This window comes from Capra hircus, chromosome 2 (genome assembly GCF_001704415.2).
Source record: "Capra hircus breed San Clemente chromosome 2, ASM170441v1, whole genome shotgun sequence".
NCBI lineage: Eukaryota > Metazoa > Chordata > Mammalia > Artiodactyla > Bovidae > Capra > Capra hircus.
Genome location: NC_030809.1, coordinates 64,140,212 through 64,159,482, shown reverse-complemented (window position 1 = coordinate 64,159,482; position 19,271 = coordinate 64,140,212). Strand labels below are relative to the sequence as shown.

The window sequence follows — 19,271 nt, the reverse complement described above, 5'->3', positions numbered from 1 at the left end:
GCCTCAAGCCTAGAAAGACGAGAATGGGCCCATGGCGGGGTGGGGCACCTGGGGAAGGTGCAGGAGTCCAGCACGCCCGAGCTCAGAGGTGGAGGTGGCAGCGAGCGGGCACATGAGCCGGTGAGCTGGTAGGTGGCGGCTGGGGCGGGACGGGTAGAGGAGAGGACACTGATGATGGCGATGCCCGGCCATGGCATAGCTTTGGCTCCTTGGCTAATTTCTCTCTCAAGATTTTTCTAGAATATCAGAGGGATATTCAGAAAGCAAAGAGCTTACTGAGAGCCAGGTATGATAGGTATTTTCTCATTTTTTCATAATGACCCCGAGGATACAGATCTGTGTATTTTATGTATCAGACTGAGGCTGAAAAAGGCAACTTAACCAAGGTCATTAACTCCCTTGGGGCAGGCTTCAGACTTCAAGCTGAGCAGTTTTTTCCTCCTGATCCACTCTGCAACAACAACAAACAACAAAAAGACAATTGTAAAATATACATAAAGTTTACCATTTTAATAGTTTTTACATGTATAGTTCAGTGGCATTAACTACATTCATATTGTTGTACAATCATCAACAGTATTCTGTCTCCTAAACATTTCTGTCATCCCTTTCTGAAACTTCAGTCTCTCAGTTGTGTCCAACTCTTTGCAACCCCATTGACCACAGCACGCCAGGCCTTCCTGTCCATCACCAACTCCCGGAGTTTACCCAAACTCGTGTCCATTGAATCGGTGATGCCATCCAACCATCTCATCGTCTGTCGTCCCCTTCTCCTCCCGCCTTCAATCTTTCCCAGCATCAGGGTCTTTTCCAGTGAGTCGGTTCTTCGCATCAGATGGCCAAAGTATTGGAGTTTCAGCTTCAGCATCAGTCCTTCCAATGAACACCCAGGACTTATCTCTTTTAGGATTCACTGGTTGGATCTCCTTGCAGTCCAAGGGACTCTCAAGAGTCTTCTCCAACACCACAGTTCGAAAGCATCAATTCTTTGGCGCTCAGCTTTCTTTATAGTGAAGCTCTCACATCCATACATGACTACTGGAAAAACCATAGCCTTGACTTGGTGCCCATTAAATACTCACCCCATCCTCCGTGGCCCCTAGTCTGGCCCCCACGAGTCTACTTTTCATTTCTATGAACCTGACTGTCCCAGGGACTGTACATTTCCTCCCAGGTGTTTGTTTGAGAACTTGTACTCTAGTTGCCCGTGCATTTCTGCTGCTCATTGAGCTTTCTGATCCATCAATTCCAAGATTTCACACCATGTTTGCAGGTCTCTCTTGCCTACCCCAGTCCACTAATGGAGCCACACAGTTTCAGGCTCAGAGTGGGGACCCTGAGGCAGGACAGTGGGCAGCTATTCCCAGCCCTGCACTGACCAGTTAAGAGACCTTCCAGGTCACACAGCTCTGCTTGTGTGCATGTGATGTGCCAGTAGATGATGCAGAAATGGAAATGGTGGTAGCACCCCTCTAGACAGGGTCTTACTTGGATACATCATTCAGGACAGGGCCATGTATGCTAGTTCCAGACTTGACATTCAGCCATCAGGAAGTGAAGTAGCTGTCGTGACTCCTTTGCAGGTAGAAGGAATTTAAGTCTGTCTCAATAGGTGGCCTTCATCAAGGCCTGTGAGATCCCCAGATTCTACTGGGAGTGAAGGTCTTGTAGGAGAGGTATTTATTTCAGAAGTAATTACACATTCTTTAAAAAAAAATCAGAGCTTGAAAATTACCTCCCGTTGTTCCTTGCTTTGCTTGTAGTTCACCAACATCACCCTTTAAGCGAATTAACTTTTCACATCTTACTAGTTACCACTTATCCTTTTGAGGACTCAACCCAGATGGAGAACTTGCCTTTTTTAAATCAAGGACTGAGCGTCTGAGTGTCTCCTAAGTGTCAGGCACACGGCAGCTCTCAGTGTAGTGGGAGGGACAGACCTCATCCAGGAGGAAAACATTGTTCATCTCAGTGCAGCTGTGGGTGGTGGTGGTGGGTATGGGGGCCCACAGGGACTGGGAGGGTCAGCTACACTGGGGCCTGGGGCCCAGGGAGGTGATATTCAGGTGGACCTTTCGTCAAGAGGAAGGAATAACCTGTGCCCAGAGGCATAGACCAGAGGCTTACAAGGAGCAACTCAGAGCATGCTTTTGTTTTAGTCAATTGAGTTTGTTTTTATTTAGTTTTGTTTGTTTGCCATTCAGGAGAACAGATTAGAGATATGCTTTAGGCAACAGAAACACCTAAAAGAAATTTCCTTAGGCACAGGGGAGCACTAATTTGTTTTGCAGACCTAATTTCAGAAAAAAAAAAAAAAAAAAACCACAACTGCAAAAAATTGGAAAGGAACTTTGATCATTTAATTCAGCTTCCTTACTTTCATAGAAATGGAAACAGTCTCTCTGTATGAGAAGATAAAAATATTCTGTTCCCTGGTGCTGATGGCTGTAGCAGCCACACACAGGGAGAGGATACTCGAGTTTCCTTCTCTGAGTCAGTCCATGTGGGAAAGGCTAAGACTACAGAAAGACTCAGACTTCAGTTGTTTCCTGCCAGGATCATCACTCCTGGAATCCCTGTATCATGAAAAGCAATAAGACAGTACAAACCTACCAACCAGAGAGGTCCAGTCTGAGCATCTTCATTTGCTAGAAAGATTTACTGGAGGCTGAGCAGTGGCCCTCATGAACCTGTGGTTGTAGAGACCCTTGGCTGGGTGAGCAGCAGCCCCTGGAGCTCAGAGCCGCTGTCCTGGTGTTCCTGTCACCTGACCATTCAGGTTCAGTTGTCCCCTGCAGGGGCCCTGGCTCCCTTTTAAGAGGCAAAGTCACATAAGAGATGGCCAGTCAGAAAGGTCACTGCCAATCAGATAGCAATCAAGTGACCATAAATCCTCATTTAAAGCAGTGGGTGAAATGATGAGATTCCTATAAAAATTAGGTGCTCTAATTTTTAGAGTATGTCTGGTATAATTGTAGGGAGTTTGCACATTGGATTGAAACACCCAACCACTGAGGCTACAGTTTTTTTGTTTACATGTAGACTTGGCAAATAAATAAACTTACTTTACCTGGTGCTGGTAATCTGTTTTGTGGGTATTTCATCACTAATAACAACAGCCTCAGAATAAGTTCAAAGAAGACTGAAATAACAACCTTAAGAGATTAAAAATTTTTAGTGGCAACTTCTCAAACCTGAGACAATATATTAATATTATTCATTTGTCAAACTTTGTTTTCAAAATAAGTAGTGGCTTACAGTTTTTAGGCTTTTGACTACAGGTACCAGAAATAATGGTACTTATAGTCATAATAAATATATGAGTTTGAGTGAACTCTGGGAGTTGGTGATGGACAGGGAGGCCTGGCGTGCTGTGATTCATGGGGTCGCAGGAGTCAGACACGACTGAGTGACTGAACTGAACTGACTGACCAGAAATAAGATATGGATGAATCCCCAAATGTCATATATATGCCATGTGCTCTTGCCTGGGAAGTCCCATGGACAGAGGAGCCTGGTAGGCTGCAGTCCATGGGGTGGTGAAGAGTCGGACACGGCTGAGCAACTTCACTTTCACTTTTCGCTTTTGTGCACTGGAGAAGGAAATGACAACCCACTCCAGTGTTCTTGCCTGGAGAATCCCAGGGACAGGGGAGCCTGGTGGGCTGCCGTCTCTGGGGTCGCACAGAGTTGGACACGACTGACTCAACTTAGCAGTAGCAGCAGCAGATTTCATGATGGCCATAATTATGTAGTGTGAGTTGCTCAGTCATGTTCGACTCTTTGCACTGCCATGGACTATAACCCACCAGGCTCCTCTGTCCATGGGGATTCTCCAGGCAAGAATACTGGAGTGGGTTGCCATTTCCTTCTCCAATGATGACCGTAGTTTGGGTAAAGTTCGTGTTACTTAGGTTGCAGCATGCTTTATTTGGTGATAAAGGGAAGTATCCCTACAGTGGCAGGATATGAGAGGGAAAAGGCAGCCCTGAGGCCAGCCTCATGGAGCTTCACCTATAGTGGGATAGACAGCAAAAACCAAGGAAGTAGGAAAAAAAAAAAAAAAAGGAACTGCAGGCTGCAGTCAGGGCAACGAAAGACGTAAAGAGCAGAGTGGGGGGATGTGAGGTCTGGGAGGCCTCTCTGAGCACATGAGGTGTCTGGAAAACCACAGGAGGAGGCATTGGGTCTGAGCATCGATGGTGAGGGATCTGGGGGTGGGGGTGGGTGCGATGGTTGTGGGGACCAGCAACAGAGAAAGGTTGGACCCCAGAGTTGCTGTCTGGGTCCCTGGAGCGATCTCTGTTCCTGAACATCAGCTGTGTGAGTCAGTCCAGGACTGTTTTGCTTAAGCTGCTTTCACCTGGGAGCATCTGCCATCAGGGACAAGAGTCCTGACATACAGGGGCAGAGTGCTGGGATTCCCTGGAGGCTCCTTCAGCGGAATTGATGTTGGAGTTCATGCTTTAGTCCTTCAGGAGGAAGTGTTCTTGTGTATTTTCCCCTGTCCCTGCCTGGATCTCAGTTTCTGGACTTGAGTTCTTTGTACACTTCCAAGCTCTGTGTGCTGTCACCTGGAGCCTTGGCAAGAAGGGACAGAAATGTCAGGTAAGCAGCATCATGCCACAGAGGGTTTTTTTCCCTTAAATTGAGGTATAATTGATTTACATTTCAGGTGTACCACAAGTGATTCAGGTGTGTTCTTTTGAAGATTCTTTTCCATTATAGATTATTGCCGGATAGATATTGAGTAGAGTTCCCTTGTGCTGGAACAGTAGGTCCACGTTTGTTATCTGTTTAATATATAGTAGAGTATATATGTTAACCCCAAACTCCTAACTTACGCCTCCCCTGCTTTCACAAAGGAGGGCATACTGGGAGGTTACAAGTGTCTGCCATTGACTCAGAGAGAAAATGAAGCCACAGGAAGGAGCAGAGGATGTGCAGGGCTCGGGCACGGCTGGAACCACCACCCCGGATGTTGCTGGGCCTGGCCAGTGTTCCTCGCCGTGTGTGGCTCTGTCCCTCTTTCTTGCTGTAGATCAGCTTCTACTACGTGGCAAAAAGGACAGCCGTCAGTTTGTGAAACTGGGTGGCCTGCAGACATGCTTTGTTTGCTCACAGTGCTTTTAAAAACAGATTTGAGTTACTGACGTTGAAAAAAGGGAGATTGCATATAAAAACCCAGATTTCTGGTGCCTCATAAAAAATCAGATGACTGACATTCCCAAATCCCAGCTGGGAGACTGCCCTCCTTTTGGAAGGAGCAGTGCACAGTTTGAAGGGCCTCAGTGGTTCCTGCTCCTCTCCCAGGTGCAGCCACCAGGGACCCAGCCTCTCAGCCTCCCACCCAAACTTGGGTCAGGTGCCCTCCTTGGAATCAGCATCCCGCCCGGGATGGGGCCAGATACTAACATGGATCTCTCATCTGCCTCAGCCCTGTCCTCCTCCTGTAATAGCCATGAGGCTGGCGGAGGGGAGCCGTCTCTGGAAAAGGATGCTAGGCAGACAGTACTTTAATTGTGTATGTTGTGTGTTACATAGTGAAATCATTTTAAAATTCATTTTACCACCTGTACTTTGCCATGGCAAAGTACACACATACAAATGTACACATGTGTATATACATACACACACACATTCCTTGTATTCTTTCCCATTATTATTTATCTCAGGAGATGGGATATAGTTCCCTGTGCTCTATAGTAGGACTATTGTTTTTCCATTTCCTGTGTAATAGTCTGCATCTGCTAACCCCAAACTTCCAGTCCCTCTTTCTCCCTCTCCCCACCCTGGCAGCCACAGTCTGTTCTCTACCCCTGTGAGTCTGTTTCTGTTTTGTATTTAGGTTCATTTATGCCGTATTTTAGATTCCATGTATAAGTGATATTATATGGTATTTGTCTTTTTCACTTAGTTTGATCATCTCTACTTGCGTCCCTGTTGCTGCAAATGGCGTTATTTTGTCCTTTTATGGCTGAGTAGTATTCCATTGGATATATGTACCATCTTCCTTGTCCATTCATCTGCGAATTGACATTTAGGTTGGTTCTGTGTCTTGGCTATCATGAACAGTGCTGCTATGAACATAGTGGGGGTGCATGTATTGTTTCTAATTAAAGTTTTGTTGGGATATATGTCCAGGACTGGAATTGCTAGATCATATGGTAGTTCTGTTTGTAAATTTTTAAGGAACCTCCATACTAGCTGCATCTATTTGCATCCCCACTAACAGTACAGGAGACCCGCGTTCGATCCCTGGGTTGGGAGGATCCCCTGGAGAAGGAAATGGCTAACTGACTCCAGTATCCTTGCCTGGGAAATCTCATGGACACAGGAGCCTGTGGGCTGCAGGCCATGGGGTGGCAAAGAGTCGGGCACGACTGAGCGACTAACGCTAACAGTACAGGAGGCTTCCCTTTTCTGTACACCCTCTCTAGCATTTATTCTTCATAGAGTTTTTGATGATGGTTGTTTTGACCTGTGTAAGGTGGTATCTCACTGTAGTTTTGATTAGCATTTTTCTAATAATTCGTGACACTGAGCATCTTTTCATGTGCCTTCTGTATGTCTTCTTTGCAGAAATGTCTATTAAGATCTTTTGCGCATTTTTTGATCAGGTTCGTTGTTGTTGAGTTGTATGAGCTTTTTTTTGGAGATTACGCAAAGGGCCTGTTATTCTTAATGTGTTGTTATTGTAAGCAGTCCTCTGCTTTTTTTATTTTGGAGGAGAGTTGGGAGAGCTTTGGAGAAGTTTAGTGATTTATGGAAAGAAATAAAATAGCATATGAAAGTACACACCGATTGTTTTACTGGGTGATTAAATGTGTGGTTTGACAACATTGCTTCTGGAGACATGCAGTCTTGCCGTAGACATGTTCTGCCACCACACATGTCATATGGAAGATTTGAGTGTGTAAGCAAATCTGTAAAATACTGCCTTGAATTGAATTTCTAGGTTTTGTTGAGAGAAGATGAAGCAATTTGTACTTTTTTCCCCTCAATATAAAGATTGATGAGCAGACCATCATTAAGAAACTAAAGTAATAATTTAGTCCTGGGAGTGTATCCATCAAAAATTGAAACATAAATTGGAATTTATGATGTAACATGGCTTATCCATTTGTTTTTATGAATGATTTAAGGTAGGATTCCAAAATGTTGCTATAAATACACTAATAATGTTCCAAACCTGATTTAGTAAAAATTAAAATTTAGGTATTGATAGAATTTGAAAGTGTTAACAGACATGTTTCCTGGTGGATAGAGTTTCTGTCTGTTCCTTTTTTTGGCTCTGTGGTCTTCAGGGCCTTCTCTTTCATGGCCTGTGGGCTGTCTAGTGGCGGTGCCTGGGCTTAGCTGCCCCACAGCATGTGAGATCTTAAGTTCCCCAAGCAGGGATTGAACCCATGTGCCCTGCATTAGAAGGCAGATTCTCAGCCACTGGACCACCAGGGAAATGTCCTCTACTCTGTTCTAATTGTGAAAGTTCAAGAATGAATTTTCAAATCAGAATCACTTTGTTTCTTTAAATTTATTTCATTATTTGGAAGTGAGCATTTGTTCTAAACCTTCATGGTTTTGCCCGATCCTTGGTAAAATTCTACACTTTCCCAAGACAGTCTTTTAAAACCTTTCTTTTTTACTCAGGGATCCTCTATTTCTAATAGGCTTTACAACTGCAGAGTGAATATATGGAAATGATTATAGTACTTGAATTTGAAGAACAGAAGTTCAATAGAAAAGTCTATGGTGAATAAGCTTCTCTGGTTAGGTGGTGAATATGAAGAGGAAAAGAATTCATAAGATGGGCTGAATGAAAAAGAGATCATCTCTAGGGATGACATCAAAGAGCTGAGTGATGGTATTTCTCATCTCCACCAGGATACTAGAAAAATCAGGAAAATAATTTTGAATCAGTTTGTGAAAAGTGAATCAATTTTCTTAAGATAGCAATGAACCATGGCCCTTGAAAAAACAAAGGTGGTCACATACTGTTAACTGTGAGATTGTCTGCTAACAGTTATTAGAAAGTGGGAATTCCAGATTGGTTCCACCCAGATGAGTATTCTCGTTGTTTTAAAATTTAAGGTGACAAATTGGCTCCGATCTTAGTTCATTCAGTCAATATTTAAATATGCTTTCTGTGATAGGTAATGGGTGACATTGCAGTAAACTAAATACAGACTCTATTCTCAAAGAACTCAGTCTAATGGGGTGGTTTTCAGTCTACGTGTGAATTGGAATCACCTGGACACAAAGAACCTAGGTTTCCATGTGCCTAATTTGGAATCTCTAAGGGAGTGGGACCCAGGCACCTATATTTTTGTCCTCATTATTTTAAAAAGCTGTTTAGTGTGGAAAATTTCAAATTTAAACAAAAGGGCAAAGACTAATAAAATGAACTGCCTTGTGTTTATCAATCAGCTTCAACAGTTTCTGACCAATTTATGGCTAATCTTATTTCCTCTATATCCCTACTCACTCTCTTCCCCTTGAAAACTCTGAAACAAATTCCATATAGCTTCATTTGTAATGAAGTTAAATGTAGTCACTTAAAATTTTTTTTAAAAAATAATAATTCCTTAGTATTATCCAATCCAGCCAAATGTTCAGAATTCTCTAGTCTTCTTATGTGTGTGTTTGTGTGTTCAACTTGGGCTCCAAGTAAGGTCCATATATTTTAATCAGTTGATACGATTCTTAGGTCTCATAATTTACAGGTTCCCTCTTCATCTTTTTTTCTTGAAGTTTGTTGACAAAATTGGGTGACTTATTGCATAGAGCTTCTATAGCTTCTGTGTTGCTGATGGTGTGTCTGTGGTATATTCAGCATATTCCTCTGTGTCCTGCACTTCCAGTAATTCAGTAGTTAGATTTAGAAGTTTTTGTTGTTGTTGTTTTTGAAAGACTACATCTTTCATGGTTTTGGGTCTTTCTCAAGATGTCAAGTTGTATCTTTTTTGTAATGTTAGCAGCCATTGATACTCAACTTCTTTTCCTATTTTTTGGCTGTATCACACAGCCTGTGAGATTTTAATTCCCTTTTCAGGGATCAAACCTGCACTCTTGTCAGTGAGAGCACAGAGTCCTAACCACTGGACCATCAGGGAATTCCCCCTGATACCTTGATTTCTTAACTCACGAGGAGTTGCAAAGTGGTGATATCCCAAATTTTGTTGTTCTTGATTAATTAGAATATTTTGTTAAGGGAATCTTTACCTCATCTATTATTTGGTACAGTTGGTATGAGACAAGCAAGATAACATTTTTAATTCTTTTCCTTTACCAGTTTTTAAAATAATGACTTGTTCACTAGTCCTCCGAAGGTGATGAATAAGGTGCTTTTTGGTATAATATCATTGTGAACAAACTAGATATGTTTCAGTCTATTGCAGTTATTATCTTTCTGCTCTATAATTATTCATCTTTGACTCATCTCTTCAGATTGGCTGCTGAGCATGTTTGTGTACATGTGCACATGTGTGCATTTAAAAATTATGATTTTTGTAGCTAACAACATTTATTGCTAAACTATAATAAAAACCTCTGGGGAGGGCTGCTGCTTTAATTGCTTACCTTTTAGAATCTGTATTCGCAATGTAGCATTCGAGCCAATGTTTCCTTGACAGGTAGATGAGAAATGTACTTTTACTACAGAAAATTGTTTAAAGTGTGTCCCCATTTTTATTTTCCAGAACTCTTCTCTCATCGTTCATTCACTCTCTATTCATTCTCTGGGCCTGTCTAGGTCTCTGATTCTCTGTAGGCCCTGGAGACACACACATGAACAAGATACTACCTACCTCTCTGTCCAGGGAATATGTGTGAGACTGTTTACAAATCAGAAGTTTGTGTCATATCGTTAAAAAGACAGTGATGTAGGGACTCAGTGCTGTCAATTTCTATTCTCACGCATACCCACATATACAGTCATTTTGTCACAATGATGTAATGTTTTGTGTCAGATGTAATAATAGGTGTTAGGTGCCGAGAGACAGGATTTTCAGTGTTAATGGAAATGATGTTGCCTGCAGAGATGGCATCACTGCGCTCTTCTTTTTTCGTGTTCAGCATTTACTGTCCCTGCAATCCATCTGTTTCCTGTGCTCCTTCATATCTGAGAATGCTGTTTTGGGGGGAGGGCCCTTCATGACCTAATTTAGATCGGGTTGTTCCTAGTTTGGATTGTAACAGAAAGTGGTATGAACAGTTGGGAGTTGTCTTGACACTTAGAATAGTGCTCCTATACTAAAGTGCAGAGTCTGATTCATAAGGAATCTGTGGAGACACTTGAAGACCGTGCATATATCCTGTTCCTCATCTCAATCTCCCCTTTAGATTTAGCATCTACTAACCATTCTTGCCTGAATCAGTCTTTACTCTGATAGCTGCAAAATGTTGATTTTTTGCTTTTTTCACTTCCTCACCCCTATGGGAAATAGATGGGGAAACAGTGGAAACAGTGGCTGACTTTATTTTTGGTGGCTCGAAAATCACTGCAGACGGTGACTGCAGCCATGAAATTAAGACGCTTACTCCTTGGAAGAAAAGTTATGACCAACCTAGATAGCATATTCAAAAACAGAGACATTACTTTGCCAACAAAGGTCTGTCTAGTCAAGGCTATGGTTTTTCCAGTGGTCATGTATGGATGAGAGAGTTGGACTGTGAAGAAAGCTGAGTGCCGAAGAATTGATGCTTTTGAACTGTGGTGTTGGAGAAGACTCTTGAGAGTTCCTTGGACTGCAAGGAGATCCAACCAGTCCACTCTGAAGGAGATCAGCCCTGGGATTTCTTTGGAAGGAATGATGCTAAAGCTGAAACTCCAGTGCTTTGGCCACCTCATGCGAAGAGCTGATTCATTGGAAAAGACTCTGATGCTGGGAGGGATTGGGGGCAGGAGGAGAAGGGGACAACAGAGGATGAGATGGCTGGATGGCATCACTGACTCAATGGATGTGAGTCTGAGTGAACTCTGGGAGTTGGTGATGGACAGGGAGGCCTGGCATACTACGATTCATGGGGTCGCAAAGAGTCAGACACGACTGAGCAACTGAACTGAACCCCTATGTTGATTTGCCTGCTCTTGGCATTCTTCCCTAAGGGGGGGCCCTCCTGTCTCCCTTGTTTAATATTTTTTATAGGTATGGATTCATGAATTCCTCATTTTTTAGTGTCTGCTTTCTTTACTGCCCGTTAATTATTTTGGTGCTCAAAGTGTCCCAGGTTTAGGATTCTCCCCCATTTTGATTATCTCAAGGATTAAAAACATGAATAATATTCTGAGAGACTGAAATATTATGATGGCCTATTAGTAATATCCAGGTTACTATCTGAAAAAAAGTGCTAAATGCCGTTCTTGGCACACGTAGTGTTGAATCACTCCCTGTGCACGTTTGTGCACCATGTTACCCAGGATACTTGAATTTTATGAGGACTGAGGAGTGAATTTGTTCCTGAATTTTCAAATTCTCATTTGATTTTTATGACAACCCTATGATACAGACAAGGTACTATATTTTTCATTTTGACTCTACCTTCCAATTTGTTTTCTTCCAGCCTAGGAAAGACTCATGACCATGTTAGCCCAGGGAACTGGGGTGCAGTAGAAACCACCCCTTCCTCATAACTCACATTTGCATGGTTTATGTTTGTATATCATGATTTACTTTCAGAATTTTACTTCTCGGATAAATATGTGTTCTTGTATTTGAATCAACACTAAGTGGTAGGGAGCCCAATCTAATACTAGTGAATCCTGTAGAACATTACATAGGACAAGCATTGCCCAGCTCTCTGCTTCCCTGCCAAGCCATCTAAATGAAGGTGTCTTGATTTTCTGTATGGGAGGGTACGTGTTCATTCTTACTGACCCAAAGCCTTACAGTGAGGTTGGGTTGGGGGACCCGCCCTGCAGTGGCTCCCTGTTTCTGTAGGATATGCTTCTAAAGACAGTGTTTTAGGTTCATTTGTAGATGAACAGGGCTTCACAGGTGGCACTAGTGGTAAAGAATCTGCCTGCCAATGTAGGAGGTGAAAGAGTTGCAGGTTCGGTCCCTGGGTTGGGAAGATGCCCTGGAGGGGGGCATGGCAACTCCACTCCAGTATTCTTGCCTGGAGAATCCCAAGGACAGAGGAGCCTGACGGGCTACAGTCCATAGGGTCACAAAGAGTCGGACACAACTGAAGTGACAGCAGACACGTGTGTAAATGAACAATCTAGCTTTTGAGACACAACACCTGGCACTTTGCTGCCTCACACCTGTGCTTCACTGTCACGTGACATCAGGACCCGCCAAGATGCTGCCTGCCTCCAGTGCTTGGCACGCGCCCTCTGTTCCAAGTGGAAAGCATCCCTCTCTCACGCCCACTGCTGAATGAACTCAGACTCAGTGTTGAACATTTCCCTACTTCTTTTCCCAGAGTTCATTACACTTTCCATCAGACCTTGGCCCATCTTTATCACTGCATGTGGGCAGTTCTGTTTCCATGCCCTGTTTATATATCTTCCCTTAGACTGAGTTTTCTAAGGGCAGAGATGCACAGCTTAGCACAGAGTCGTGTTTACATGTTTTTTGGACAAAAAATGAAGCCTGCTTTAGAGCTTTCCTGTTGGTGGGTAGAGACATAGTAAAGGGTGTCTGCTGGTGTGTTTCTCGAGTCCCCAGTAAAAGACCTCCTACCCTAAGGTGTGAACTTGCTAGGACTTGGTGTTATAGGCCCTGAAGGAAAGTCTGTGTTGTGGCTTTTGGGTATTGGTATTGGTGACGAACTCAGTTCATGAAAAGAGATTAAGAGTTCTGGCAGAGGTATAATTGCTTTGTAAAAAACAGATGTCTGCTGGTTAGGGATGGCAGGTGCCGATGTCTGCAGCTTCCATGGAAACACGTGAGAAAGCCAAGTGGACTGATGGATGGGGAGAGGGATGCCCGGTGACTGGGTATGCAATAAAGCAAAAGTGGCAACATGTTGACTGTAGAATCCAGGTGATAAGAATATGGGTTCCCCATGCAACTCTTTCTACTTTTCTGAAAACTTGGAACTTTTCATAATAAAATGTTGGGGGAAAAGACTGCTGTTATTTTTTAAGAACACATTTATTGGTGAAGCTTATCTGTTATAAACATGAAATCATCAATGTGACCTTCCTGAGCCTCACTGCCGCGTTTTCTTCCTGGTATTTCTCCTCCTTTGTAGCCACTTCCTTCAGAGCTCAGTTCTCCTGCAGAGCTGAGAGTCACGTCGACCTTCTGCTCTGGCTTGAAAGTCCCTCCTATACTTCTGTAGCCTCTGTGGCCACTTCCTTCAGGGCTCAGTTCTTCTGCAGAACTGAGGGTCATGTCCCCTGACCTTCTTCTCTGGTTTGGAAGTCCCTCCTCTGTACTTCTGCCGTAGAATCTGTCACCCCACACTAGAATCATTCACTCAGCTTCTGTAACTAATCACTAGACTTTGAGTTTCTTGAGTGCAGAGAGTCCTTCTGAAATGCTTTCAGTACAAGTAACAATAAAGAGACTCAGAATGACTTAAACAAATAGGGGTTTATCATCTCCAGGGACAGGAGTCTGGAGGGTTGGCATCTGCCATTTCCAGGTAAGGTCCAGGGCGAGGGACACGGCTGATCCTCCTGCCCTCTCCCGCTTCATGTCAGGTGCTCATGGGTCATACAGACTATATAGCCACCATGGTTATTTCAGTTCTTGAGCTCTGAGCACAGACACTGATTTGTCAAACCAGTCCTCAATCCATTTATTATTGTTTCTTCTAGAAAAACTGACTTTGCATTTTGAAAATAACAGCTCAGAATTAGATGTCTACATGTGTTTGAAAGCACCCCTGCCTCTAATCTGGAGAAGGATTTCTCTATTTTCATACAACTATAATAATTCATGGAAGCAAGGTTCCTTCACAGAAATCATGTGGCAGGCTGGTGTTCTAGAGTTTCCAGCCTCAGGCACCGGCCTCAGCCCTGTAGTGAGCGACGGTCGTGGCCCAGAAATTCATTCGGTCAAAAGCAGTTTCACCACCTGAGCCTTTGGGGAGGCCTGCTCCTCGTCCCACTTACCCTATTTTAGTCACAATTCAAATGTGCTTAATTATCTAGTTAATTGCTTAGAACACTTATTAAAAAGCACATAATTGGAAAAGGGGGAATTGGGACTTCCCTGGCAGTCCAGTGAACTTCCAGATGTTCAAGCTGGTCTTAGAAAAGGCAGAGGAACCAGAGATCAAATTGCCAACATCCGCTGGATCATGGAAAAAGCAAGAGAGTTCCAGAAAAACATCTATTTCTGCTTTGTTGACTATGCCAAAGCCTTTGACTGTGTGGATCACAAACTGTGGAAAATTCTGAAAGAGATGGGAATACCAAACCATCTGACCTGCCTCTTGAGAAACCTATATGCAGGTCAGGAAGCAACAGTTAGAACTGGTCATGGAACAACAAACTGGTTCAAATAGGAAAAGGAGTACGTCAAGGCTGTATATTGTCACCCTGCTTATTTAACTTCTATGCAGAGTACATCATGAGAAACGCTGGACTGGAAGAAGCACAAGCTGGAATCAAGATTGCCGGGAGAAATATCAATAACCTCAGATATGCAGATGACACCACCCTTATGGCAGAAAGTGATGAGGAACTCAAAAGCCTCTTGATGAAAGTGAAAGTGGAGAGTGAAAAAGTTGGCTTAAAGCTCAACATTCAGAAAACGAAGATCATGGCATCTGGTCCCATCACTTCATGGGAAATAGATGGGGAAACAACGGAAAGAGTGTCAGACTTTATTTTTTGGGCTCCAAAATCACTGCAGATGGTGACTGCAGCCATGAAATTAAAAGACACTTATTCCTTGGAAGGAAAGTTATGACCAACCTAGATAGCATATTCAAAAGCAGAGACATTACTTTGCCAACAAAGGTCCATCTAGTCAAGGCTATGGTTTTTCCCATGGTCATGTATGGCTGTGAGAGTTGGACTGTAAAGAAAGCTGAGCATCGAAGAATTAATGCTTTTGAACTGTGGTGTTGGAGAAGACTCTTGAGAGTCCCTTGGACTGCAAGGAGGTCCAACCAGTCCATTCTAAAGGAAGATCAGTCCTGGGTGTTCATTGGAAGGACTGATGCTAAAGCTGAAACTCCAGTACTTTGGCCCCCTCATGCGAAGAGTTGACTCATTGGAAAAGACTCTGATGCTGGGAGGGATTGGGGGCAGGAGGAGAAGGGGACGACAGAGGATGAGATGGCTGGATGGCATCACCAGCTTGATGGACATGAATTTGCATGAACTCTGGGAGATGGTGATGGACAGGGAGGCCTGGCGTGCTGCAATTCATGGGGTCGCAAAGAGTCAGACATGACTGAGCAACTGAGCTGAACTGGCAGTCCAGTGGCTAAGACTCCATGCTCCCAACATTGGGGGCCCAGATTCGATCCCTGGTCCAGGGAGCTAGATTCCCATATGCCACAAGAAGACCTGGAGCAGCCAAATAAATAATACATTTTTTAAAAAAAGAAAAGGAGGAGTGGACTGAGGATCCAGCCTGAAGGGAGCAAGCAGACATGTGATCCCACCTGGAGCAGCCCAAGGTTGGTCACACAGCTGGTTTCCATAGAGATGGTGATCCTTAAATCATCCAGAAAAGGTATGATTATGTTCAGTCTTCTCTGCTTAAGGAGACAGTAGATATGATACATGAAAAGTAAAATGAAAACCTACATATATATATGATCTTAGAAAGATTTTAAATATAAGAATTAAAGTATACGATTATATACAGATATATGGATTAAAGTATAAGAATATATTGATTAAAATACAAGCAGGAAATAATACTGATAATAGCGACTATCTCTGGATGACAGGATGTTTTTCTTTTTTAAAGACAGTTTTGTGTATTTTCTTAATTTCTGCTGAGCATTGAAGGGGGTCAGGGTATGCCTCCCCCAGAGATGCCACTTTGACATGCTTATTTGAGCTGAAGGCAATTGAAAAGTGACAGACACAAAGAAAAACTCTGCACCTTCCCCTCTGTACCAGGAAGGGCAGGGTGATCCCTAATCAGCCAGAGAAGGTGCTGCTTAGAGCTGGCACCGTGCCTTAGGCCCCCTGTGTTCACCTTGCCCAGGTTTCCCACTCCTGGAAGCGCAGGCCCCTGACGCTTGTCTCGTCGCTTCCCTGCAGTGCTCATTGTTTTCAGGTTCAGATGCTCTCAGCCCAAGTTCTAAGCGTCCCCTTGGAGTCACCACCACTGAGCTCTGCTGTGTGTGTGCAAGATGCACCCGTCTGGTTTTTCCTCCTTAATCTGTTTTTCGTCAGTCTGATTTTCAGGGCCCCAGCCAGTGAACTAAGATGGGGTTGTTCCCCCCGCCACCGCCCACTACATTTTTATTACTTTCTGTGGTAAATACTTTTAAAATACTGTAGACAACTTCAACTCTCTTCAACTCTTGGCCTTTTGATAATGCAGTGCTCCTCACATTTTGGTTTTGTCTTTGTGAAAAATGATCAAATACACTCTTTATAATGGCTGTCTGCAAAGTCCTGCTTGTCACAGTTGCCAGCTCTCCTGAGTGGTTAGTTTCTTAACTGTCTCATAGGACGGAGCTGTGGGCTCCTATCTGGCCTTTGGTTGTAGCAATCCTAAACTATCTTCACTGCATGCTGTCCCTGCTTCTCAGGGGTTGTGTTTAGCCCCCTGACCAGCCTGGGGTTACTTTTTCTTTCTGGCATTGCAGGAGTGCTGTGGTTATAGAGTGTCAGGGCACACTTTCCTCAGCCAGGGCTCAGGCAGACGCACTTCTTTGTCATCCTCCCCTCTTGTTGCTGTAGGGGAACAGAATTTACTGCCCCCAGATATGTCTCTTTGGCATACTAATGCTTGTTTTCCAGGAAACAACAGACATGGAAAAAATTCCAAAAACCATATAGGAGCTAAACTTCTGTAGGAAACATTGACACTATCAAGTACAGCTCCATTTGTAAGGGCGTCTCCGTCGCTGTACCAGGAAGAGGATGATGGAATCTCTAGAATGTCTTATCAGTGAAGCAGGCAGGATTTCAACCCGCATGGCAACCTTACCTTGTTTACTGGGCTTTCCTGGTAACTGCCTGAGCTGACTCTCCCCACCCTCAACATCCTCCTTGGCCACTTGAACAAGGGATTCAGTCTGTGTGGGTCTCTCCTAGGTCTCTGTGCTGCTAAACTTGGTTGGATTGTCTCTGTTAATCTGTCTCACATCAGGTTAATTCTCAGACCAGTCAGAAGAACCCAGAAGGGTAGAGGGAACTTCTTCCATTCCTTCAGGGGTCTTGGCTTCTCAATTCCCACCTGAGAAGAGTCTTAGTTCTAACGCCCACCTGGCAGGGGCACCTGGCCTCCAAGCCCTGTGTGGTGGTACTTGTTGTTCAGTCACTAAATTGTGTCTGACTGTTTGTGACCTCATGGACTTCAGCATGCCAGGCTCCCCTGTCCTTCACTATCTCCCAGAGTTTGCGCAAATTCATGGTACATTGAGTTGGTATCCAACCTTCTCGTCCTCTCTTGCCCTCTTCTCCTGCCTTCAGTCTTTCCCAGCATCAGGGTCTTTTCCAATGAATCAGCTCTTCCCATCAGGTGGCCAAAATATTGGAACTTCAGCATCAGTCCTTCCAATGAATATTCAGGGTTGATTTCCATTAGGGTTGACTGATTTGATCCCCTTGCTGTCCAGGGTGCTCTCAAGAATCTTCTCCAGCACCACAGTTCAAAAGCATCAATTCTTCAGGGCTCAGCTTCCTTTACGGTCCAGACGCTCACATCCATACATGACTACTGGAAAAACCATAGCTTTGACTAGACAGACAAGAGCAGCAGCCATCCAGAACTGTGGAAATACCAGCTCTTACTGCTCTGATTTTTTTTCTCCCCAACTTGGGGATTTCTTACTTTCTACTGAGCTCACCTGTGCGTTTAATAGACGTTCTCAACCTCGGCATCTACTGTCATTGCCTGGGAAGCATTTAGATGTTCCCAGGTAGCCCAGACCAAAATCAGAATCTCCAGGGATGTTTGTAAAGCTCCCCAGGGATTCCCTTTTGCCACCGAGGATAGGAACCACTGATTTAACATGATGTTTTATGTTACCCAATGATATGTGTGTTTAGACATATTTTATTTTTCAGCTGGGGGTATTTTCAAATTACTTTGTCAGAAGTAGGTTTCCATCATGTCTAATTAGAAAAAAGAACTCTTCTTAAAATGAGGTAGGAAGGAAGCCAGCTGTTAAGTTCCTCTTACATGTTAGGCTCAGTGCTTTGGTCTTTCACATGTGTTATCTCATTTAAGACTCAGAAAAATCCTGTAGGGTGGGTGATGGTTTACTTGTGTTTGTGGATAAGAAAACTGGCTTGGAGAAAGTGAGTAACAAGCATCTGGGTCCACATCTCACAAATGACAGAACCAGGCTTGGGTCCATGACATGCCCAAGCCCACACCCTTTTTCCTTATGCCTTGGCAGATGTGAAAGAGATTTTCCATACAGATCTTTCAAAATAAAAATGGGCACTTGGTTTATGTAGATTATATGGTGACTCTATTTTTAGTTTTTAAAGGAGCCTTCATACTGTTTTCCATAGTGGCTGCACCTTTTTACCACATCCTCTCGAGCTTTTCTTGTTTGTAGATTTTTTGATGATGGCCATTCTGACCAGTGTGAAATGGTATCTCATTGTACTTTTGTACATTTGCAGTTCTTTAATAATTAGTGATAGTGAGCATTTTTTCCTTTGTCTATTGGCCATCTGTGTGTTGTCTTTGAAGAAGTGTCTGTTTAGGTCTTCTGCCCATTTTTCGGTTGGGTTTTTTTTAAAGATGTATTTATTTCTGGCTGCGCTGGGTCTCTGTTGTTGGCTGCAGGCCTCCTCTCGGGCTAGCTGCGGTGAGCTGTTCGGCTTCTCACTGTGCTGTCTTCCCCGCTGTGGCACACGGGCGCTAGGCTCTCGGGTTTCAGTGGTTGTGGCACATGGGCTCAGTTGTCCCATGACATGTGGGGTCTTCCCAGACCAGGGATTGAACCTGTGTCCCCTGCCTTGGCAGGCGGATTCTGAACCACTGGACCACCGGGGAAGTCAGGTTGGGTTGTTTTTTGATTTTGAGTTGTGTGAGCTGTTTCTATATTTTGGAAATTAATTCCTTGTTGATTGCCTCATTTGCAAATATTTTCTCCTATTTTCAACTATTCTGTAGGTGTTTTGTTTTGTTTTCTTTATGATTTTCCTTTGCTGTGCAGAA

The 19,271-nt window shown here is 43.7% G+C and overlaps 1 protein-coding gene across 6 annotated transcripts in view; it reads left to right on the top strand.

Moving 5' to 3' along the window:
- RALB (RAS like proto-oncogene B) overlaps positions 1-19,271 on the top strand; it is a 75,438-nt gene that overhangs the window by 37,162 nt on the left and 19,005 nt on the right. The window lies entirely within an intron of this gene.